This window comes from Salmo trutta, chromosome 29 (assembly GCF_901001165.1).
Source record: "Salmo trutta chromosome 29, fSalTru1.1, whole genome shotgun sequence".
Classification (NCBI taxonomy): domain Eukaryota; kingdom Metazoa; phylum Chordata; class Actinopteri; order Salmoniformes; family Salmonidae; genus Salmo; species Salmo trutta.
In genome coordinates this window covers 17,758,693-17,783,765 of record NC_042985.1, presented here as the reverse complement: position 1 = coordinate 17,783,765, position 25,073 = coordinate 17,758,693, and positions in this window count along the sequence as shown.

The window sequence follows — 25,073 nt, the reverse complement described above, 5'->3', positions numbered from 1 at the left end:
CTGGTCACCCGACCCTGCATGTTTGGAGCAGATGAGCACTATGGCCTGTGCAACTACAGCCTGGCTACAATCCTGTACTTCTTCCATAACACTATATCTGTATACTCTAAGTATAATTGTACGTCATAACTATAGAAATGACTGCCCAACTGTTCCTTGACTAGACATTGGCACACCTTATTCCTCTTGTAAAAGTTATAAAAGTTATTCCTCTTCTGTCAAAGTTGTTCCTCTTCAAACATGAACAGAGAGAGTGGTAAGTCTGAGCAAACACAGAGTGACAATATGCTCCTAAGAGCCTGTCCTTGAGTCATACTGTACATGGTGTTGATGGGCCGGCTCATGTGTGGTGTGTGTAAACGGCTTACCATTTCTGGGACAGATGATTTGATGGCTAGGCTACAACAGGATAGGAGGTTGCTCACGGAGGTCGCAGAGGTTGCTCACGGAGATCAGAGGTTGCTCACGGAGGTCAGAGGTTGCTCACGGAGGTCAGAGGTTGCTCACAGACTCTAGTGTATACCACATCCCATCTTTCAAAAGCATCAGTAGGATTTCAACAGAATAAAATGTACACAATAAAACATACAACATAAGCTTTTACTGCCTAACAAAGCATGGAACGGCAAAACAAAGCTGATAATTGCAACAGAGTTGGGTGGCTCTACTGAAACTTCTGGATATTTCTCTAAATATGACATCATTGAAACTGTTCAATGCAACATCTGAATCATTATGTGGATGTGTAAAGTGGAAACTTCATCATTTCAAATTCAGTACCGCTGTAGGACAAACTGGTCACTGAAAAAGGAATGAAAGAAAAGACAGGAGAAATGAAAAGCATGTGGCAGGCAGGATATTAACAGAACCATAGCACCATACACAGTGCAACTCAAAAGACCTGGGCTTTCAAACGAAGAATAACTGGTTTGAATTATGGATAGATCTGAATAGTGTCTCTTATCTACAGATGGCTGAACACACGACAATCCTAAGGCTGGCCTGTATAATTGTATCACTAATAAGCAGTAAGGCCAATTAGGTCTATAAGTGTGCTGTAATCACTTGGACAGGAGAGATACAGAGAGAGAGGAGAGAAAAGGAGGGAGGGTGAGGCAGGGATAGAATGAACGAATGACTGCATCCCTCTTTCAACCCACACTGACAGGTATAATTAGACATACTGTATATGTACCATTGAAAAGTCCACAGTGAGAGTGGGGCTGGGGGGTGAGTAAACCTTCATGTATTTTCATTGTGCCCACTCATTTTCATTCATTCTTTGTTGTGATAAAATGAGTGTATGACAAGTAACGAGGAGAAGGGGGTTTAGGACATGGTGCTATGTTACAACGATCTGACTACAAGGATACTCATTAGAGCCTGAGATCCCTGGTGTGAGACTAATCTCTAAATGCCAAGATGAGCCCAACACAACATGGTGACACCACTTCCGCCGAAGTTGGTGCCTCTCCTTGTTCGGGCAGCGTTCGGCGGTCAACGTCACCGGCTTTCTAGCCACCACCGATCTACGTTTCTTTTTCTATGTGTTTTGTCTTGATTGTACACACCTGGTTGCCATTATGTTATTATTTATTCCCTATTTCACCCTCTGGTTCCCACATGGTTTTGTGCATGTTTGTTCTTTGTTATGTGGTCGCTCTTTTGTGTTGACCTGGATTATTATTCCCTGTATGGAATTAGTTTGTGATTATTTGCGAGTAAAGTACGTATTTACTCAGTCCTGTGTCCTGCGCCTGACTCCGTCCTACCCGCTGCACACTGACACATGACAACTTTCAGAACACATTTTTTTTGGTTTTGTTCGCCTGTTTCAATCCACAGAAAATATCTGCAGCATCAATAGTTTACACAATAGCTTGTCATTTTTATACTCCAGTTCCTCTCTGAATTGTTCCTCTCTTAAACATGCCCAAGACTGACAGGCATGTGGTATAGACAGTTTGGGGGTGACAGTGTAACCATGTACCAGTCCCAATGCAGACGGGCTATAAACCGCTCCAGACAAGATGTCTGACTGTCACAACATTTGTTTGCCACATTACATTCCTCTCTGCCACTGAGGGTGGCTGTGAAATGGCTGACATTCTGCACGCTGCCTCGTCAAAATCCCAAAACACTTTATTTTCTTCCTTCCTGCAAACTGCAATATGTCTCAAGTCAAATGTGTTGGGCAGCAATGGAATATCAGCACAATGGTGTAGGAGTTCTATGCAAAGTTTTGTCCCCTCAGTGTTCTGGAACTTTTTAGAATTCAGCTAGTTGTGAGGACAAAAGGCTGGGTGGACTATGAGGACTATCAATACATTTAAACAGGGGCATGCATTTCTCATAAAGTGGCTCCCAAAGGCAGCCAGAGCAAACGGGGAGGGGGCTGTCTGATCAACCCATAAAAGGGACCTCAGTTATGAAGCAGACAGAAAATGAAGAGAAAGAGAAAAGAGGAAGAAAAAGAAATGAAAGAAATAGGGGAAACGGGGGAGAGAGAAAAAACATCTGAATGAAAAGGTCATGACTGGCAGTTGATTTGAAGAGTTTCTGCGACCTCACAAAGGGCCATGACATCATCAGGTATTGAAGTAGGAGACGGGAGGAGAAGGGATTCTTTAAAAAGCAGGCCGCTTACCGAGGACATAATTACATTTGTGCTAAACATGCCCAAGTGCTCCTGTGCTGAGGTTGGGAGAGAGGAGGAATCATGTTCAAAGTTGGGGGGTGGAGGGCTGAATTAATCAACTCTGTTCTGTTTGCTGTGTGTGGGGGGAAACTCTTTTAATAGCAAAATCTTTCTCACCGCAAATTGTATTCTCAACAACACGATGTGTCCTTATGTTTTCGACATTTTTCCCTAAAGGTTTTTCCCATTTCCCTTTTGTGCTAGCTGTTCCGGTCTGTTTTGGCTATAAAAATCCACCGAAATTGCGAACTATGTAAAAGTCTGAAAAAGGTCCCCCCCCTCTCTGCACCCACACCTCCTCTCTTAACTCTGAGACCTTCCTTCCTTAGCACCAGGAGCATATAAAGCCTTTGCAGTGCATGGTGGGTAGGCATGGTGTGAAGTGCACAAGGAAGGAATGCTATTAAGTAAGTTATGCACATAATGAATCTGAGAAATGCTTGGGAAAACTGCAGCAACGTGTATTCCTCTTTCTGTTCAGCCTGTTTCTCAGTGAAAGGTCCAGGACCACTGGTGAATACAGTAAATCACTCTTTAGTTCTGGAGAGACAGAGAGAGAGAGAGAGAGAGAGAGAGAGAGAGAGAAAGAGAGAGAGAGAGAGAGACAGTGAGAGAGAGAGAGAGAAAGAGAGAGAGAGAGATAGAGAGAGAGAGAGAGAGAGAGAGAGAGAGAGAGAGAGAAAGAGAGAGAGATAGAGACAGTGAGAGATAGACAGTGAGAGAGAGAGAGAGAGAGAGAGAGAGAGAGAGAGAGAGAGAGAGAAAGAGAGAGAGAGAGAGACAGTGAGAGATAGACAGTGAGAGAGAGAGAGAGAGAGAGAGAGAGAGAGAGAGAGAGAGAGAGAGAAAGAGAGAGAGAGAGAGATAGAGACAGTGAGAGATAGACAGTGAGAGAGAGAGAGAGAGAGAGAGAGAGAGAGAGAGAGAGATACAGTGAGAGAGAGAGAAAGAGAGACAGTGAGAGAGAGAGACAGTGAGAGAGAGAGAGATAGAAAGGGGGAGAGAGAAAAAAGAGCGAGAGCTCCATCCCCCCCACAGAACTTCTAATCAAACTCCGTCTCACGGTCATATTTTCCTAAAACATTATTCTGTCTTCAACAAGTTGTATAAAGCATGACAAAACATATACAAAATGTCGCCCCAAAAATATACATAGAAAATGACAAACAGGCACATTGGCTCACAGTGATAAAAAAGGTTTTCACTAAGTGCTTAGAATAAACGTCACTCACAAAATGCTAACCAAGTATTCAACAAGTGCTGGCGTGGTGACTGTGATGTGAGGTGACAAATTCACCAGGCATATGATATCTCTGAGAGAGAGCGGGTTTCTTCCCTGTTCCTGTCACGCTAGGATACAGCAGCATGACATGCCAGCACGATACTGACAGGCCCACAGCAGCAACACACACTGCACAGTTAGCATATTAAATCCAATTATACATTTGACAAGATTATGTTGAAATTACGTTGTTGATTTAATCTCTTGGGCCGCAATGTGATGACACTGCCAAACAACTCCAAGCCCGGTGGCCAAGGGTTAATACCATAGATGCATGCCATACCCTAACAGAAAAAGCACATTAACTCACATGTGGAAAACCACATTATTTCACATGCAATTTAAAATGTGAAATCATGTGAAAATATGTGTTTTGGAACACTTTACATGTGGTAACATGTTTTCACATGTGTAATTTAATGTTATCACGTTGCTTTAAGTGTTGTCAGGTTATCATATAAACTTCACATAAGATCACGTGATCACATGAAAACGTGTTTTTGGAACACTTTATATGTCGTAACATGTTTTCACATGTGTCATTTAATGTTATCACGTTGCTTTAAGTGATGTCAGGTTATCAAATAAACTTCACATAAGATCACGTGATCACTTTCTAATCGACCTGGCCCGAGTATCCTGGAAGGATATTGACCTCATCCCGTCAGTAGAGGATGCCTGGTTATTTTTTTTAAATGCCTTCCTCACCATCTTAAATAAGCATGCCCCATTCAAGAAATGTAGAACCAGGAACAGATATAGCCCTTGGTTCTCTCCAGACCTGACTGCCCTTAACCAACACAAAAACATCCTGTGGCGTTCTGCATTAGCATCGAACAGCCCCCGTGATATGCAACTTTTCAGGGAAGTTAGAAACCAATATACACAGGCAGTTAGAAAAGCCAAGGTTAGCTTTTTCAAGCAGAAATTTGCTTCCTGCAACACAAACTCAAAAATGTTCTGGGACACTGTAAAGTCCATGGAGAATAAGAACACCTCCTCCCAGCTGCCCACTGCACTGAGGATAGGAAACTCTGTCACCGCCGATAAATCCACTATAATTGAGAATTTCAATAAGCATTTTTCTATGGCTGGCCATGCTTTCCACCTGGCTACCCCTACCGCGGTCAACAGCACTGCACCCCCCACAGCTACTCGCCCAAGCCTTCCCCATTTCTCCTTCTCCCAAATCCAGTCAGCTGATGTTCTGAAAGAACTACAAAATCTGGACCCCTACAAATCAGCCGGGCAAGACAATCTGGACCCTTTCTTTCTAAAATTATCTGCCGAAATTGTTGCAACCCCTATTACTAGCCTGTTCAACCTCTCTTTCGTGTCGTCTGAGATTCCCAAAGATTGGAAAGCAGCTGCTGTCATCCCCCTCTACAAAGGAGGGGACACTCTTGACCCAAACTGCTACAGACCTATATCTATCCTACCCTGCCTTTCTAAGGTCTTCGAAAGCAAAGTCAACAAACAGTTTACCGACCATTTGGAATCCCACCGTACCTTCTCCGCTACGCAATCTGGTTTCAGAGCTGGTCATGGGCGCACCTCAGCCACGCTCAAGGTCCTAAATGATATCGTAACCGCCATCGATAAGAAACAATACTGTGCTGACGTATTCTTTGACCTGGCCAAGGCTTTCGACTCTGTCAATCACCACATCCTCATTGGCAGACTCTATAGCCTTGGTTTCTCAAATGATTGCCTCGCCAGGTTCACCAACTACTTCTCTGATAGAGTTCAATGTGTTAAATCGGATGGCCTGTTGTCCGGGCCTCTGGCAGTCTCTATGGGAGTGCCACAGGGTTCAATTCTTGGGCCAACTATTTTCTCTGTATACATCAATGACATCGCTCTTGCTGCTGGTGAGTCTCTGATCCACCTCTACTCAGATGACACCATTCTGTATACTTCTGGCCCTTCTTTGGACACTGTGTTAACAACCCTCCAGACAAGCGTCAATGCCATACAACTCTCCTTCCATGGCCTCCAACTGCTTTTAAATACAAGTAAAACTAAATGCATGCTCTTCAACCGATCGCTGCCTGCACCTGCCCGCCCGTCCAGCATCACTACTCTGGACGGTTCTGACTTAGAATATGTGGACAACTACAAATACCTAGGTGTCTGGTTAGACTGTAAGCTCTCCTTCCAGACTCACATCAAACATCTCCAATCCAAAGTTAAATCTAGAATCGGCTTCCTATTTCGCAACAAAGCATCCTTCACTCATGCTGCCAAACATACCCTCATAAAACTGACCATCCTACCGATCCCAACTTCGGCGATGTCATTTACAAAATAGCCTCCAATACCCTACTCAATAAACTGGATGCAGTCTATCACAGTGCCATCCGTTTTGTCACCAAAGCCCCATATACTACCCACCACTGCGACCTGTATGCTCTCGTTGGCTGGCCCTCGCTTCATACTTGTCGCCAAACCCACTGGCTCCAGGTCATCTACAAGACCCTGCTAGGTAAAGTCCCCCCTTATCTCCGCTCACTGGTCACCATAGCAGGACCCACCTGTAGCATGCGCTCCAGCAGGTTTATCTCTCTGGTCACCCCCAAAGCCAATTCCTCCTTTGGCCGTCTCTCCTTCCAGTTCTCTGCTGCCAATGACTGGAACGAACTACAAAAATCTCTGAAACTGGAAACACTTATCTCTCTCACTAGCTTTAAGCACCAACTGTCAGAGCAGCTCACAGATCACTGCACCTGTACATAGCCCATCTATAATTTAGCCCAAACAACTCTTCCCCTACTGTATTTATTTATTTATTTTGCACCTTTGCACCCCATTATTTATATTTCTACTTTCTACTTTCTTCCACTACAAATCTACCATTCCAGTGTTTTACTTGCTATATTGTATTTACTTTGCCACCATGGCCTTTTTTGCCTTTACCTCCCTTATCTCACCTCATTTGCTCATATTGTATATAGACTTATTTTTCTTCTGTATTATTGACTGTATGTTTGTTTTACTCCATGTGGAACTCTGTGTTGTTGTATGTGTCGAACTGCTTTGCTTTATCTTGGCCAGGTCGCAATTGTAAATGAGAACTTGTTCTCAACTTGCCTACCTGGTTAAATAAAGGTGAAATAAAATAAAATGAATAAATAAACATGAAAACAGGTGTTTTTGGAACACTTCACATGTGGTAAATGTTTTCACATGTGTAATTTAATGTTATCACGTTGCTTTAAGTGTTGTCAGGTTATCATATAAACTTCACATAAGATCACATGAAAACAGGTGTTTTTGGAACGCTAACTACCAGGCCTCAAAACTGAGACCTCTACAGATACAACACCCTTCCTCCTCCCTCCTCTCTCTGCAGACACTTCTCACATTTTCCCACAACTTGAGAGGACGGACTTCAGCTTAGCATCCAGCCTGGTCAAAGATGTCTTTCCTATGGATTGGATCTGTTTTTCTATGGCCTAAAGCCCTTATCTGTTTTCTCCTTGCCATGATCTATTTTATGGATGTTGGTCCATGACGGCTTCATGTTGCCATCGATGCCTCCTTTTCTATATTTCTCTCAGGACCCAGAACACCTGTCTGCTCTAATCACTAAGTCCTTCCCAGCAGGACTGCCATCGCTGAATAGACACTGGCTGCTCTCTGACATTGATAGGAACAAGATAGTATAGATCCACTTTTGGCAATGAATAACAAAGAAGCTGCAAAGACACAGACAACAAGAGGATCTGTTCAAGCTCAGTTTAGTATCTTTATGTTTCTGTGCTTACTACTACTGAATGACTCACAAGCATCATAAAGCAGTGCCCGGAATTGTGACATGTCATTATGCAAATAAATAGCATGACGTTTTGAAGAATGATTCACCCTACAGCCCAAAATGACAAGTACACAAGATTTCCTGGAAGCGCAATAAAATCACTTATTATGGATTACTGAAGAGAGATGAAAGAACATGAGACAATACATTACACATTTTTCACTAACTAGTCAGAAATGACTCTTGTGGTTTCTATAGGTGCTTTTTAGAATTCCATCAACATGTATCATGGTCTGGAATCACAGCCATGATCAAGAGACTGACCACAGACATTCTGGGAATTCCCTCCCAGGCCAGTGTTCCATAATGCCCAGGCTGTGAAGATTGCTCCTGTGAGCCATAACCTTGGTCACTGTCTGACTACTATGAAATAATCTACCAGTCAGGTTAATAAACCGCCACAGCCAATGGGACAAAGAGATCTGCTCAAAACATGATTTTTTTTACTCCACATTAGTCAGAAGAACTGCCAAATATCCTACAAGGCCTCATACAAGGACAGGGCTGTGATAGGCTGGTTTCCCCTAAAATGGAATCTTTTGTAAAGGCAAATAATGACTAAGGTTTACTTAGTGATGAAAACCTCAGTTTTTATCAGTTTTTCATGGAAAACAATTTGACCTTGAATGCAGCACTATGTTTGTTTCCCCAGGAGCTTTATGAAAGGGCTCCATTTAAGGTCCCACATGAATCTGTAACCCCTCCACCCCCTTTTACTGAAAGAGATAAGAGACTAGGTATTAATCGATACCTAACCCTTCAAAACAAAACAGAAGTAGGACATTATTACACTGACTTGTTATAACTGCTGATTTGACAATATAACTGATGTAAAAGGATACAAGCAAGCTCAACAAAAGAACAGTACTTCTAATACTTAATTTAGACATATGATAATACAATCTAAATGCCATATTTACTACAACCATCAATATTATGACTAAGTCTCTCTGAAGATAACTGCAGAATGTTATCTGAATGTTTGTTTGAGACTATACAGTCATCACTCTAGTTAGCCAAAGGGGGCAGTGGGTGACAGGATAGGCCTATAAGGGAAAGGGGGATACCTAGTCAGTTGTCACTGAACGCATTCAACCGAAATGTCTTCCGCATTTAACCCAATCCCTCTGAATCAGAGAGGTGCAGGGGACTGCCTTAATTGACATCCACGTCATCAGCGCCCAGGTAACAGTGTGTTAGCTGCCTTGCTCAGGGGCAGAATGACAGATTTTTACCTTGTCAGCTCTGGGATTCGATCCAGCAACCTTTCGGTTATTGGCCCAACGCTCCTACCCCCCAGCCTCATTCACTTCGCAGTTAGTATGTACAGTCCCATTCCTCAAGGCAGCCTGTCAATGCAGTCCGGCCGTGCCACAATCACAGACATTAGACACATGACCCTACCGTACTACTAACAAACATACTATTGATTGGGTTGGTTGAGACTATGCACATTAATACACATTGAAAAATATTAGATTATATACGCGTACATGGGTGTTGGAATACATATCAGCATGGGGGTTTATTTCATCAGAAAGCAGCAGAGTTACATTTTCTTAGTGGCTATAAAAGGTGGGATTATCGCCCAGCTTGTAAAGACTGCCAGCCTATTTGAATGAGACGTAAAAAAACAACAGACAGGACTCACAGCTGATAGTTAAGTCAAGGCAGGTGTTTGGGCAAAATACAGCTCTTGCTCCCTCTCAGAATGGCTGATCGGTCAGGGACGTCTGCATTGTTACACACACAGCCTGTCAATGCATCCCGGCCGTGCCACAATCACAAACACTAGACACATGATCCAACTGTATTACTAACAAACATACTATTCATTGGGTTGATTGAGACTATGCACATTAATACACATTGAAAAATATTACATTATGTATGCATACATGCGTGTTGGAATACATAGGCTAAAATACATGGATCATGTATGTTTCAGACAGATTTATCATAGATGTAAATGAGACCAGACATGTGAAACACTGTAAAATACAGTCTATAGGCTCTCCTCGGCTGAAAGGCCTGATCAGCAGTAGCAGGAGAAATAGTCCATGCTTTCAGCCAGTTGGTTGCTGAGGTGCAGGAGTCTCCGGACCCCCCAGAGTTCAAAGATGACTGGTTTCCCACAGAGCAACACCAACAGACTCCATACAACACCTCTTTTTCTGCCTCTTTGGAACTAAATTCAGCTTGTTGTGAAATAAGATTGTGCTTCATTAGGTTTGAAAAAGATTAGCATATTTACTACAGCCCTAGCGCTCTGTATTGCATGGCCCCGGATATACAAGGGAGTTAGAATGGGATTAATTCCCAGCTGTGGATCTGGTGTGACTGAGCGTGTTTGTCCAGCAAACAGTCTCCTTCCTTAGCTCCTACTGATCAGCTCCACTGGTCACCCCACTGGTCACTCCTGTCCGGCCTCCAAACCTGCTTATAGATTTCCTTTGCTGTGTGGCCTGAGACAGGTCAGGGGGTCAGCCCGTTGCAGGGCACTCTGCTAGTGATCATTCTCTACGGTCCTGGGTTGGGTGTGGAATCTATCATCATTAATGCACCAGTCCACTCTTGTTAGTCCGCTGGCCAAACACGATGAGGAGAGAATAGAGGCCCTGTGTAAGGTGGCTTTTGAAAAGAGATGAAATTCATCACTTCAGCTAATAATTGGGCCAAATAGAGCCAAGTCAGAAAGGGCAGGAGGTCACGGCCTTAACGTGGTGGTGTGGTGACGGAAAATCACCCATTTGATAACAGTGATTTTTAGAATGGTCACTGTTTGATTATTATTATTATGACAAACATTGTCATAAAACAGTTCATTATCAGTACAGGCACTTCAAAGTAAGAGAACATGTATAGTATCTTTATATTAGATTTTCTTTTACGTGGCCATTTTCACTGGAGCTGCAAATGAGAAAGTAATATGACTCTGTCAAAGCCCATAAAAACCATCCATCTCCTGACCACACGGCAGAAGGACCACCTGCTAATCCTGACAGGGTTTTTTAAAGCCTGACTCACACCAGCAGCTGGGAGTCCTCACACTGATTATTACAGGAAATGTATGTATGCCCGTTTCTCAATGTTCAAATTTCTGAACCTGGGTTACGGTACCACGACCCTGGAGTAATATCACAGTTTCTTCATCACCTGAACGTGCACCCTCACACTCGCTGCCTGTCTGCTGTAAAACCTGGTGAGAGAACACAGCTGCTAACATGAATGTAGGCCTCCACCTTTCTCTTCCACTGAGATATAGGGCTGTTCCTCGATCCCAAATCCTGCCCCAAAGCAAACGATGCCTCTGTTTTATCATACTTTTGATCCCTCAGGGGAAACATATAATAATGAATTCCATATTTCCCAGAGCTGGTGAGCAGGGTTAAACGTTAGTCACCATCAATCACACAGAGCATGACAGTCACAGCACTGACCACACACTGACCACATAGTCACCACACCATTCTACTCTGGACAATGGAATGGGCCGTGGAGACCAGGAGGACACTGAAAACCATAAACACACAAACACACACAGACAGACGAAGAGAAACAACAGTGCAAACATTGCTGAACTGCACTGCAGTTAAACATATGCTTGGGAGATGTAGCCATGGAAACTGTCAGGGAGACTTCAAAGCACAGTAAAGAGTGGGAACAGTAAGGTCTCTGGATTACATATGAAACCACACCGCTTTTCACTTACAGAAAAAAACTTTTTCTGAAACTATAGCCACAGATAAGACCCGTGTGAAAAATCGATAAGGGAGCTCAGTTGTCAGAGTGACTGTGCTGACTGACTAGCCTAACTCTTAGTGGAGGGAGCCAGTCAGAGGGAGAAGGGTGGGAAGAAGGGTTTAGGGACGCCCACAGGAGATAAGAGCACAGAGACACAGCCACATGGGAACATTTCTCTTTTTTTCTCTCCCAAAGTCCCCAAATCTTTAGAGGAACAGAGTGAGTGTTTGCCTTCCTCCTTAGGTAGAGGTCTGTGACAGGCCTGCTCCCGCTGGGACTGGGGAGCAGAGCTCGCTCTACGCTGGGCTGGCAGTGGGAACGGGGAATGGAACTGCCTGGGTAATCTCCCACTAAACCAGGCCTATTTATCACGGAGGTAATGATAAGAATCAGATTTAAAGGTGAACCCTGAGATGGGTCAGAGCCTTGCACAGGCGGTAACGCGTCTGCAGGAGGAGTGGCTGATAACCCGGGACAATGCGGAGGACCGGCCTGTCAGATAAATAAAACAAACGGGCCCTGTCCTATAAAGATAGACCACGTGGTGGTGGCCAGGCCGCTACGCAGAACAAACGCAGCACAGTGGAGGTGGAGAAGAAGAGGAGTGATGGCTAAAGAAAGAGAGAACACATCTTTAAGGCAGGAGAAAGGCAGGGTCTGAGTGGGCAGCAGATAGAGCAGAAGCAGCTGTACAGCCAGTGACACACAACTGGTCCAAGATTAATAGACAATAATAATAGAAAACGGAACCAAAGAGAGCCGCAAGTTGTGCTGATTCATTGGTCCAGACCTCATTGATCCAGCGCTCATTGGTCCAGAGGTCAATGGTCCAGAGCTCATTGGTCCAGAGCTCATTAGTCCAGAGCTCATTGGTCCCCACCTCATGGGCGTCTGAGCCTGAGTGGATTGTCCTCTGCTCGTTGTGTCGCCATGTGAGGTCATCAATGGCCGCCCTAATCCTCAGGCACTTCCTCTGAGGAACAACAGAGCACTGAAGTACTGACCTCTGGGAATCTTTCGGTTCAGGAATCTGGGAGGTCATGTTTTCCGTCCTCTCTCCAGGCACGTTGTCCTGTCCCTGACCAGCCCAGCTAACTGAATCAACTCATACAGCTACTCCAGTTATGATAATATACTAGCTGGAGAATAACAATAGAGAGTACCCACTGGGCAAATCAACGTTGTTTCCACGTCATTTCAACAAAGAAATGGATTTGCAAAAATTCATCAACGTAAGGGAATTGAGTATTTTTTTCACCCAACGTTTAACCTAAATCCAATGTCATGATGACATATTTTGTTGATTTCACGTTGAATTCACATTATTTGACAACTCAACCAAATGTAAATCAAATCTAGATGTTGAACTGACATCTGTGCTCAGTGGGTACTAGCACTAGAATAATATAATGAAATAATAAGTCCTGAAGCCATGAGTGACAGAAGGATATCCTGTGTTACTTCATAAACAGAAGAGGGATACATACAGTGGGGGGAAAAAGTATTTGATCCCCTGCTGATTTTGTACGTTTGCCCACTGACAAAGAAATGATCAGTCTATAATTTTAATGGTAGGTTTATTTGAACAGTGAGAGACAGAATAACAAAAATATCCAAAAAAACGCATGTCAAAAATGTTATAAATTGATTTGCATTTTAAGGAGGGAAATAAGTATTTGACCCCCTCTCAATCAGAAAGATTTCTGGCTCCCAGGTGTCTTTTATACAGGTAACGAGCTGAGATTAGGAGCACACTCTTAAAGGGAGTGCTCCTAACTGCAGCTTGTTACCTGTAAAAAAGACACCTGTCCACAGAAGCAATCAATCAATCAGATTCCAAACTCTCCACCATGGCCAAGACCAAAGAGCTCTCCAAGGATGTCAGGGACAAGATTGTAGACCTACACAAGGCTGGAATGGGCTACAAGACCATCGCCAAGCAGCTTGGTGAGAAGGTGACAACATTTGATGCGATTATTCGCAAATGGAAGAAACACAAAAGAACTGTCAATATCCCTCGGCCTGGGGCTCCATGCAAGATCTCACCTCGTGGGGTTGCAATGATCATGAGAACGGTGAGGAATCAGCCCAGAACTACACGGGAGGATCTTGTCAATGATCTCAAGGCAGCTGGGTCCATAGTCACCAAGAAAACAATTGGTAACACACTACGCCGTGTAGGACTGAAATCCTGCAGCACCCGCAAGGTCCCCCTGCTCAAGAATACATATACATGCCCGTCTGAAGTTTGCCAATGAACATCTGAATGATTCAGAGAACAACTGGTGAAAGTGTTGTGGTCAGATGAGACCAAAATGGAGCTCTTTGGCATCAACTGAACTCGCCGTGTTTGGAGGAGGAATGCTGCCTATGACCCCAAGAAAACCATCCCTACCGTCAAACATGGAGGTGGAAACATTATGATTTGGGGACAGGAGAACTTCACCGCGTCAAAGGGACGATGGACGGGGCCATGTACCGTCAAATCTTGGGTGAGAACATCCTTCCCTCAGCCAGGGCATTGAAAATGGGTCATGGATGGGTATTCCAGCATGACAATGACCCAAAACACATGGCCAAGGCAACAAAGGAGTGGCTCAAGAAGAAGCACATTAAGGTCCTGGAGTGGACTAGCCAGTCTCCAGACCTTAATCCCATAGAAAATCTGTGGAGGGAGCTGAAGGTTCGAGTTGCCAAACGTCAGCCTCGAAACCTTAATGTCTTGGAGAAGATCTGCAAAGGGGACTGGGACAAAATCCCTCCTGAGATGTGTGCAAACCTAGTGACCAACTACAAGAAACGTCTGACCTCTGTGATTGCCAACAAGTGTTCTGCCACCAAGTACTAAGTCATGTTTTGCAGAGGGGGCAAATACTTATTTCCCTCATTAAAATGCAAATCATTTTGTAACATTTTTGACATGCGTTTTTCTGGATTTTGTTGTTGTTATTCTGTCTCTCACTGTTCAAATAAACCTACCATTAAAATTATAGACTGATCATTTCTTTGTAAGTGGGCAAACGTACAAAATCAGCAGGGGATCAAATACTTTTTCCCCCCACTGTACATCTGCAGTACTGTACAGGTTTGTCACCTCTAACTGATGTCTTAACAGCCTCTACATAAATCACTCATAAAAGACCTTCAAGCCCAGTGGATGTGGATAGACATTCTCATCCTACAGGCTGAATTAATGGACAAGCCTCGTCTCCTCAGAAGACTGATGAGATCAGGAGAGAGCTCAGGAGACCAATCAACAGTGTCACCTCAGTGTCTGCAGCGAGGCGCTGTCTGTCACTGGGTCACGTCAAACAGCACCCTGACACTAGGCGTCAGTCACTTCCTCCCTCTACTCTGCATTACTGGAGATAAACACAACACTATTGAGCCTTACTGGCTGCAATTAACTGGCCCCTAATGCATCTACAAGTACTTGGATGGATGCAAATACTCTATAATGGCGTGTTTTAGCTATGTTTTTGAGAATATATAATTTTTTCCCAACCAGATTTTACCAACGTTGTGAAAATGTGAGTAAGGAAAGAATTAAAACCAAAAGAAAATGATTTATGTAGGTACTAAATACACAAAACTAAGCGTAACATAAATATAATACTGGTCTGGTTCATAATGTTTAGACGTTGGTCTATTTTCAGACTAGAAAACAACAACAAAAACATCAGAGAACCAGTTGACAATGGGACAAAGGGAGTGTTCTTTTCTTTTTAAGGGGAATAGAGTTGTTTTGGAAATTTCAGTACAGGAAGTACATAATGAAATGACTATTTCCTGCTTTTAACAATGCCCTAAAACATATTTCTTGATTGGGCAGAGGAGGCAGTTGGTTGCCCCTTTGGGCTGCCTTCCTAATAACACCACATTAGTCCAGAGATACAAAAGCCTTGAATTTGCAGGAAGTCAAAGGCAAACAAAACTGTGTGACTATAACAACTAATTTAGATCACACATTTTGAGGCTCTACTGTTTACATTTCCCATGAAGTGATTGTTCTTACTCCGATCATGCAGATGCATACTCATCATACTGTATCAACGATGTCCAAACATGATGTCAGAATGCACTGTAGCATGACCATTCACTCACTGAGTCAGATGGTACTGAAGTTGATATCCAAAGAATAGTAGGCTTTTCTGAAATGACACAAGAACCAAACTGCCATAAGAACTAAAGCAGTGTGTTCTGAAGAGTTGTTATTGACTAGTTTCATACAGTATTTACATAGCATATCGGCTGAAATCCTGCTCTAAAGCCTATAACACAGTGTTCTGGTCTAGAGCACTGCCTGTCTGGCAGGGACATGGTGACCTAATCCCAGTCCTGTTCTACCACAACAACATAAAAGTGTGGGAAAAATATTCCTACAGGTAGGTTTATCTGCCTTCTGTTTTTTCCCCACACATTTTGCACTCTAACATACATATTCTTTAAAAACATTTTTTGTTGCTTTGTTTATCCATACACACATATGGACACTTGGGCTGCTGGTAATGGAGTGACGACAACAACAACAAAAATAGATTAACACCAACCCCCTCTTCCCATTCCACAGGTTTTGGTTCCCATGCGTGTTGGGAATTCAATTACATCCTATTTGACGCAGAACACACACACACACATACACACAACATATCATTGTTTTGATTTTCGATAGGGCGAGCAGAACTTATTCATCTCACTGTGAACAAGTTCCTTTTTTCTAAGAAGTCAGAGTTCCCTCCTTCCCTCCCTCCTTCTCTCTCTCCTTTACGCTAGTGTCTGCAGCTGTATTTTTAATCAAGGGAAGGATCCATAGAGAAATGGGCATTTCTTCTTTTCTTTCCCAGCATTACATTCTTACCCCTCCTGTCTCTGCTCATGGATCACTGGTTAGCTTAGAAATACAGCCGGCACAAAAGCAGCAGCTGACATGTGGGGCTTAATGGCAATAATGGCCATTTTTAAGCCCAATCAATCACATTTAGTGGACATCTCCATTTTTTGTCCCTGAAAAGGTATAAATAATAATAATGATAGAAAGAAGTCTGGAGAAGAAATGCTACAGGGAGAGAGAAAAGCACCTCCTCTGTAAATATTTTAACTGCTTATTACGATTTGGAGCCTGGTACAAAAGAAGCATCTGTGCTCCACAAAGCAGGCTGAATGGACAGACCCAGATGGTTCTTAGAACCAAACAGTGAAAACTGATCCATGAGCTGGGCAAAGTAAAGCCCATTTATTTAACTATTTATTTATTGTGTGTGTGTGTACTTGTGAGAGTCAGTGTATGTGTGTGTTTGTGTGGGTGTCTGTGCTGTTGTGTGTATTGAGTGTGTGTGAGTGTGTGTGCAGTTGCTTTTATGTGTGGGTGTAAGTGTGTTTTTGATTGCGCAAATTGATCTGCAGTCCAAAATCCCTGGTCATACACCAAAAGCCCTGACAGAGGACAGAATTCTTTGGACAGCCCATAAAATGTGCAATGAATACCTCCATTTGTTTATCTTTGCAAGGTTCATATATTTCAATGTCTCTTCGCCTTTCTTTTATGAGTCTCCCTGACTTGCGGTGTGATTCGTAGACACGCAACACAGAGCCGAGGGAAAGGGGGGCTGATGAGTCGGGTTGTCTCAGCACAACAATGCAGTTAATTTATTACTGTCAATAGCCTTTTTCTGGCTATTAGAAAAATAAATGTATTTCAAAGAGTCCTCCCTGGAAAGAGGAGCCTGAATTAACAATGAGGATGATGTGTAAAGGAGTTGAGTAAAGGAGTGTAAAGGAGACTTGCTGCTGAAAGTTCACATTGCTTTCGCTCTGTCCCTCAGAATAATGAAGGTACATGTAATAAAGGAGTAAAGACAGAGAGCATAGCTTTTCACAAGATAATATGGAAAATGTTACAGCTTTCATCCCTTCCTAATCCTCCGTGCTCTTTTATCTTGTTGGGTTTTTATTGGCCGAGCTGCTCCTGGGAACTTTACCCTAATAAAAAACAATCCTGCGGAATTTTCCAGAGAATTTATGCACTATGCAAAAAGATAGGCATGCCATGCCACTTCCTCAGTGGACACTTCTTTACGTAATGACACAAAAGGAATGTAATGCTTGTAACTGTTTTAGTGTTTTAGCAGGATAAATAAGACTGTGTCCTAACTCTGTGATCGTACATAGGGAGAGTCTGTATTGCTCATTAGACCACAACACAGTAGGGTTTCAGCCTCTGTCACTGTGGCTGATGGATCTGAACACCAGAGAGGGCTTTAGGTGTGCTGTGGGTTGAAGCAGTCAGATACACATACACAAGGTAGGTCTGTGGCAGAGTAGGTAGGTATAATGGATATCTTGGCAAACAGAGTTTATTCTGGTCCCTGTCCATCACCAGTCTAAGCCCTCCCAGGTAGTAACGTACTACTGATGTGCATGCCTCATTCAAGTGAATCATTTCAATAGGTAAATAAAAATGTACTTGATACTCCGAATACTATTTATTTTTTTTAATTAACAGACATTTAAATAGAATATTCAGCATAATTTTCAGAAAGTACACTCTGTCTGTGTAAAATACCACCTGAATGACATACAAAACGGTGACAGAAAATCTTGTCAAGGGCACGATGAATCATGTGATTTGAAATTTGTTTCATTCAGCTCTTCTGGAGGGCACATTTGAAAGAAAGAAGCTCTGTTCATTTTCAAAATCAAACTCATAAAAGCATCATATGAGCAATAACAGAACAGAGGGGCCTAGTGGAAATTTACATATTAATCCAATGTTAAAATTCCCCCTGTATAACATTTTTTACAGGATAAAATAAAACAGAAATGCTTCATGACAAAATGAATATGGCCAGTGCCATGACTTTGTTCTGGGTGCTCTGCATTTCTGAGAGTGTAGATTCGTCGCCACAGTAACGCAGCAGCTCTGAGCCGTAAACCAGGCGCTGGGGCGATGGAAGGATGGAGGAGAGGTGAAGAATACATTGTTCCATCACTCAACTCTCTGACTCTGCTCTGGTCATCCTCACCAAAGGCCTTTGTAGCTACTGAGGTTATATCATACTTATGCAGTAAGATTTATACAAATCCTTTAATATAATTCCATCAGGCAAATCAAATAAGTGATAGACAGTATGTAATAAAATATCTCTGGTTTCCGTGCTACATGGTCAGACACTGGTAAACCAGTACAGCTTATAAAGCAGGGGTCAGAGTGTGAGGCCTAGGAGCTGCAGCCCTGCGACCACCAGGGGTTAGTTAGCTGACCAGTGGGCCAGGCCTCAGCCCTCTCAATGCTTCTCTAGTGTGTTAAGTAATCAAATTATAGATGTACAGCATCAGATTGATGTGATGGGGATCCATACATCATCCATACATCATGTTAGCTGACAGGCCGGACGCCTCACACACACAGGGGTAGATGAGGGGAGATCAGAGGGGAGATGAGACCAGCTGTTGCTGACAGGGCCTGTATTGGGGCCTGCTAAATAGAATGCACTAAACTATACATGATGTTGGCATGACAAAGTTGAGTTGATCGCAGATTATTGCAATGCTGAACAGTGCTCAAAACAGCCGACTGACCGTCGGGCAAAGTCTCTCAGCCAAGATTACTAGTGAAGAGGATTCTAGTTTGCATGTCAGTTTACAACCCAAATCTGCCAGACTTGTGTGACAGAGGCAGGATTACATGTGAATCCCTCCCTGCAAAGTCTGTCTCCTCATAGAGACCATAAGCAGAGCCTATCAAGAGCACTCGGTGGTGATAGGAGCAGGAGAGGCTGTCTCTGAGAGGGGTCAGAGGTTGAGGGTATCAGGAATCAAGGTAAGACCCAGATGCAGACTGTCGAAGTAACAATGTTTATTGTGGCAACAGGGGCAGGCAAAGACAGGTTAAGGCAGGCAGGGGTCAAAAATCCAGGGTAAGGCAAAGGTACAGGACTGAAGGCGGGCTCAGGGTCAGGGACAGGCAGGGTTCAGTAATCCAGAGGTGGAGCAAAGGTACAGGACGGCAGGCAGGCTCAGGGTCAGGCAGCGAGGTCAGGCGGGCGGGAACAGGGTCAGGACAGGCAAAGGTAAAAAACCAGGAGGACGAGGAGAGGCTGGGAAACGATAGGAGCTGACAGGAAAGTTGGCTTGAACGAACAAGGCGAACTGGCAACAAACAGACAGAGAACACAGGTATAAATACACAGGGGATAGTAGGGAAGATGGGCGACACCTGGAGGGGGGTGGAGACAAGCTCAAGGACAGGTGAAACAGATCAGGGCGTGACAGAGGGTGTGTGGTTTGTGGGTAGAGGTTAGCGGTAAAACGTGTAATCATTAGTCCAAAATGTTTTGCAACAAAAATCGTTTACTCCAAACAGGAAACGTTTTGCAGCAAAAACAAGAGTTTCTATTGGACAAATAAAGGTAGGTCCCAACCGGTTTCATTCAGTTTCTTCCGTTGGGTTCCATTTGGTTGAATACACCCCAGGTTTGTGGTCCTCCCCTGTGTGGATGGCCAGGACACTCCGATCTTACCCAAAACGTTGGTCAAATACATCCATAGCATGGAGCGATGAGTGTGCAACTTTCTTTTTATATTGTATAGTTTATCCTTTGTTAGTTAGCATTTTACCTATAGTTGTATTCTTTCTTTCTTTACTTCACTAGCTGTCAGAGGAACAGATGATGGAGAGGGAGAGGAGCTAACTCCCAGAGGATGACCAGTCAGTCAGAATTACACACACTCCTTAACACATTTAGCAACACAAGCTGCAAACCCAGATCTACATATTTATTCAATAAGTGACCATCTGGGCCCAAGCCAACTGAAGCTGACAACTTTCTGTTCATATGTCCATGCTTTTTGGGGGGAAAGGAAGGAAAGACAACTAAGTCAAAGAGAGAAAAGGGAATAAGCAGAGTAACTTCAACTCTTTACTCCTGGGCCTTAGTTTCAACATTTTAATTCATATTTTGAATGTCAAGATGTGCTTGATTAATAAGAGGGTTTTAATTCAACGTCATCTTCTCTTTGATTCCTCTGCAGTCAGGGAGGAAAATAAACACTGGTGCACAGATGCAAGGCTGACTCCCTGACTCTCTTCCTGCCTCTCCACTGAACTACACAGAGCCGAGCTGCGCCACTAAAACAATTCGTCCTCCTCGTCATTCGTTCTCAGTCCAGCTGAGTTTTTATTGGCCATCTCCAAACAGACGCCTGTAGCCTCTCAAACAGCTGTGTCCGCTGTTCCACCGTATAGCACTAATCTGATTAATGCACTCAGCAACAACAGCAACAATAAGGCCTGCTGATATACATAATTGTAATCAAGTTTGACAATGATGTCAAATAAAAACCATGCATAAATCAGGAGGACTTTGTGCTCCATGTGCTCTGTATCCACTGGGGTTCCTTGGATGGAGAGTGAGACAGCCAGGCAGGCTGCTAGTGGAGGAGGGGGCGCTACAGGCTCTCTCTCTCTCTCCCTGGCCTCTGTGGATTCCTATGGAGCAGCAGACTGTAAAGTAAAGTTTGGGTGGTGGAGCGGTGGTGTCTGGCCTGGTCTGGCTGGTAGTCTGAAGGACATTTGCGCTACATTTAGGCCCCTCATCTCATACATAGGCACATAACTGGATCTGCTGCTGTGAGACTTGAGCATGTAAGGAGAGCCAAACTAGCGAGGCTCTTTATGTGTGGCCCCCTAACCACAAAGGCCTCCTCACACACACACACACACACACACACACACACACACACACACACACAAACACACACACACACACACCCCTTACCCTAACATTAGTGTTATTAATGTACCAGAGTCATGCATGGCCTGTGACTACTGCCTCTCGCTTCCAAACACATATTTTAACCTCACTCCTTCCTCCTCAACAAATTAGGTGTTTAGAGAATTATTTCCAGGGCGCTGTCTGTTTCCATAGAGATGACATTAAATGAAAAGGACACAAAAATCATAGTGGGTGATAAATGCGGTTGGTTGTGGTTGACACACTCTGCAGCTTCTCACCCAGGCTTGTGTTGTATTCAAAACCCTGGAGCCAGAAGCCACGTTTTTTTCCCTTCTCTCTTTGTTGTACAAAAGAGAAAATTAAAATGTATCTCAACCGCGCCATGACTGACAAGCCATTGTTCAGCTGCTGTTAGCACATTGTCCCCCTGTATTTATTGTTTGTCATGGCACTGTAAATCATGTCACTAAAAGTGCCATCAACGACGTGGGAGACAGGGGCTCGTCTCAGGGAGAGGATTGGTGTAACAGGGGGAAGGAGAGTGGGAAGTGAGGGGAGAGACCTGTGGAATCTCAGAGATATCCCATCCTCATGCCTCCCGGGCCATTAACTGCCTGTCAAGCCACCAACAGGCTCTCTCCATGTCTGATTGTCTATCTCTGTCTGGAACGGAGGAGAGGTATTCAGCTCACATTCAGAATCAATGGGGAAAGATACTGTATATTTTCCTTTAAGCAAATAAAAACTAAAACTAAATAAAAGTATTCCATTATCTATTTGAGCTGTATTAAATGTGATATATGCTGATTAGTACTATTATCTGTCTGCAAAGCTACGTAAAACCACAACATTACTCTCTGGGCATATTAACTTACTTCTCCTTGTCATAGTGTCTGAGACGTTGGACAATATCAACCACATGGAGCGAGAACAGCAGCTATTTGTTCTGCATTCTTCCTATATTTGATGCACTAATTATATAGTTAGGGAGGTGGCAGAGAGGCTAGGGGGTGTGTATGGGACAAAACCTCCTAAGTGGCGGTATTTGTCATTCTCAGGGCCAACTCAAGAGACCAAAAGCAGCCCCTTTGCGTAGCCTGTCAACTATGTCCCGCGTTTAATATAATTACCATTTTTATTGGATTTTTATTTTGCGGCAACAAAAGGGCCATCTGCTGTGGAGCAATACTCCAGTAGACCTCTAAGATCAGCTGTGAGACAATACTGGAGACTGGATCAAAGAGCTGCTCTGCTCTGCATTTCACTCCCAAACTTCACTCCCCAGCCAAGCTTCTCCCTCCCTGTCTCCCCCTTTAACTCTCTCACTCTCTCTCCTTTATCTCTCCCCCTTTCTCTCTCGCTCCCCCCTTCACTCCCGGTTCCAGCCTTTCCCTCGATCCCCCCCTAACCACCAGATCAAACAGCTTCCCACATTATTCTCTCTCCTCTCCCCTCCACAACAGAAGCTTTACATATTTCGGAGAATCACTTAATTTGTCCCTTTTATACACATGCTGGTTAAGTGCAGGGTGGAAAATTATCTCCTAGATGTTCCGTTTTCTTTTCATTATAGAGATGAAGGGAACAATTCAATTTTTCCCCCCACTCATTTTATCCCTTGATGATGCCCTTCAAACTCATCCGACAGAGGTAGAGAGATAATATCCCTAGCCAGTGGTTAAGGAGAGGTTGATTGAAGATGTTTGGCGTTGGAGATTGCCTGGACTACAGAATCTCATAAAGGGCATGTTATTATTGTCTCTGCATAGCAGTGAGTGAGTCAGAAATGATCATAGTATTCTCATGGCCCATTGTCTATTCTCTAGACGCTTGTCAATTGTTCCACTACCTCACATGTAATGATCTTGATAATACATTTGAACACTGATCTCAGCTCTGTCTCTGTCTGGGTGGAGGCTCAGAATCCATGATAAGAACACTTCAAAGTTGTCTTGCCAGCTAACAGGGATATGGCCTATGGGCTCTGATGATTCAAGTTGTACTAAAGTCAGTAGAACAAGTCTAGGTGTGAAGTAAAGAGTAATTCAATATCACTCGTGCTACTCATCTTATTACTACTGTACTACTGCTTCACCTGACAAATGACTACCATTACATTGTATTTAAGGAACCTGACTGCCCCTCCTAATCCTCCCTAGCCTGTCCCAGTCCCAGCGGCCCCTGACACAGAGAGGAGAGGGGCTGTTAAATGGTTCTCCTCTGGGGCTGGAGCCTGGTGGCAGCAGTTGGGGGACCTCCACTCTCTCTCTCCCTCTCTCCCCTTTCTTCCTCCCGCTCTCTCTTTCCACTATTTCACTGGCTGCACCTCTCCCCCTTTTCACTATCTCTCACTCACACTCTCCCTCCCTCCCTCTCTCCCTACCCCACTTTCTCTCCCTCCCTTGCTCTTACTCCCTACCCCCCACTCCTCTCACTCTCTCCATCCTCCCCTTCCCTCTATTCCCTCCCTTTCCTCTCTGTGGGATCATATTTCTTAGGGTTATCAAGCGGCTCATTTAAATGAGGACTGGTCACAGCAGGAACCAGCTGAACAAAGTTACTATTACCAGGGCCTCTCCTGTGCTGTTCTCACTCCCAGCTAATTGGCTTTGACTGCATTTGTTTAAATCCACAGAGGAAGAAAGAGAAAAGGGAAAATGCAGTGAAACTGAAGTGTGTCAGTTTGGCCAGACAGGGTGGCACTTTAGAAAAAAGACAACCTGGGCTTATTAAAGAGAGATGGGGTGGCGGGTGAGAGGGGTGGAGGGGGGAGAAGGCCTTGTCACTTTGGCCTCCCCCCAGTCAGTCAGTCAGTCACTGGGCTGCCGGGTTGGTCACGGCTGGTCCACACACACACACACACACACACACACACACACACACACACACACACACACACACTGGTCACCTCTGGTGGTCTCAGCTCATTTCCCCAATCAGCAGGAGTATTCACACACCACACATATGAACACACACACACATGGTACACACACACACACACATGGTGCGCACACATGCAGGCAGGCAGGCACACACACATGCACACACACGCACACGCAAACGCACACACACACACGCAAATGCTTATTTCCCCAAAAACATGCAGCACACACACACATTATATATATATATACATACAGTACCAGTCAAAAGTTTGGACACACATACTCATTCAAGGGTTTTTATATATAATAGTGAAGACATCAAAACTATGAAATAACACATATGGAATCATGTAGTAACCAAAAAAGTGCTAAAAAAATCTAAATATATTTGATATATTTGATATTCTTCAAAGTAGCCACCCTTTTGCCTTGATGCCCAAATAAATGCTCACGGAGTTCAAGTAACAGACACATCTCAACATCAACTGTTCAGAGGAGACTGTGTGAAGCAGGCCTTCATGGTCGAATTGCTGCAAAGAAACCACTACTAAAGGACACCAATAAGAAGAGACTTGTTTGGGCCAAGAAACACGAGCAATGGACATTAGACTGGTGGAAATCTGTCCTTTCGTCTGATGAGTCCAAATGTTTGTGAGATGCAGAGTAGTTGAATGGAAGATCTCCACATGCGTGGTTCCCATCATGAAGCATGGAGGAAGAGGTGTGATGGTGTGGGGGTGCTTTGCTGGTGACACTGTCATGATTTATTTACAATTCAAGGCACACTTAACTAGCATGGCTACCAAAGCATTCTGCAGCGATACGCCATCCCATCTGGTTTGCTCTTAGTGGGACTGTCATTTGTTTTTCAACGGGACAATGACCCAAAACACATCTCCAGGCCGTGTAAGAG